Source organism: Aplysia californica, unplaced genomic scaffold (assembly GCF_000002075.1).
Source record: "Aplysia californica isolate F4 #8 unplaced genomic scaffold, AplCal3.0 scaffold00236, whole genome shotgun sequence".
Taxonomy (NCBI): Eukaryota; Metazoa; Mollusca; class Gastropoda; order Aplysiida; family Aplysiidae; genus Aplysia; species Aplysia californica.
This window is the reverse complement of record NW_004797506.1, coordinates 757,245-758,716: the sequence shown is the minus strand read 5'-3', so window position 1 is coordinate 758,716 and position 1,472 is coordinate 757,245. Positions and strand designations below refer to the sequence as shown.

The 1,472-nt window shown below is 39.3% G+C and overlaps 1 protein-coding gene across 1 annotated transcript in view; it reads left to right on the top strand.

The window, feature by feature from the left end:
* Positions 1–1,472, top strand: part of LOC101854803 — a 15,184-nt gene that overhangs the window by 3,399 nt on the left and 10,313 nt on the right. The gene's annotated exons all lie outside the window — the stretch shown is intronic.

The following is a 1,472-nucleotide window of genomic DNA, read 5'->3' as shown; positions in this document are numbered from 1 at the left end:
ATATATATGCGTGTACATACAACCATACGTCAATGTTATTTTATAAATTCCACTTTTATTGATCCCTGTGGATGGTTTACAACAGCGTACATAAATAGATTCATAGATAAATACATAAAATAATATATCAATGCTACTTAATAGATTCCACTTGTATTGATCTTAGTGGACAGATTTAGTTGCGATAGCTTTCATACATAGATACATAGATAAGTATAATAGGGTCTACATACATTGATACATCACTCCACAAGTTCACACAAATACAGTCCACATGCTATTGCTGGTCGCCACAGTGCAGCTCCCTATTTTGAGCTAGGTTAATCGTGCCTTGCTCAATGACGTACCGTAGAGACCACCCACCGCTTGACATTATTGTATGCCAGAACTCACTAACAACCACTCACCCACAAAGAGTTTAACTCTTAGAATACGGAAGGCTATTCCACATTTTTTTAAAGCAATCAATTTTGACATCCAATTTTTTAGCTTCACAAACATCCCTATAACTTCGTTCCTATTAATTTGATATATTTGTTTTTAATTGAAATAAAAAGCCGAACTGAGTAGAAATGAAACTCCCATAAAAAAAGATATAATTTCTTTTATAAAATGTACACCAGCGTCTGTGATATAGTGGTGAGGTGCATCGTGATCGAACACAGTTCAATTTCCCCATGTGGGTGCAATTTTTCCTCAAGTACCTTAATCTGTCTGATGGGACATTAAGTCCCCTTATCAGTCCAGATTGGCTCCTAAATTATCTAAGCTTATAATATTGCGTCGATGAAAGCATAAAAATACCTGCATTATTATTCTTTAAAATGAATTTTCAATGAATCCATGGTCTACCCCATAGGTCCAATACTCCATTCACCACAGGATGGTCATAAAACCGGGTGTGGTGTTGCAACAGTTGGGCTCTCCGCTGTCCCTATTGGGAGGGTTTTTTCTTCATCGAGTAACTCCATCTGCCTTCTGAAAAGTTGTAGTACCCTACGCAGCTTCAATTGGCTCTGGCATGCAGGTCGAAGCAGCCCGCCTCCTAAATGGACATAGAACACTTACATTAACCAATACGGTCATATAACGGCAGGATGGAATCTCCGTCACCGACAGGACCTTGTCACGTGAATGGAGAGCCCTCTTACAAATCCCACTAAAAACGGAGTACACTTATTTAAATGCGCCTTTTCGGTCTTAAGCATGCCTCAATATAGTTACAGGTAATACGAGCTGAAGTAAATCTATCCGTCACTTTAACTGAAAAAAAAACATACCGAGAAGAGTGATAGAACAATAAATGAAAGAAGAAACAAATGTAAGGATAGCCCGACCTGTGATATGATTAAAACTAAACACACACATACGCACGCGCGCGCAAGCACACACACACACACACACACACACACACACACACACACCGTGGCCTCCTGGTTTCTAAGAGGCAACGCACATCTGCCCCAATTCAC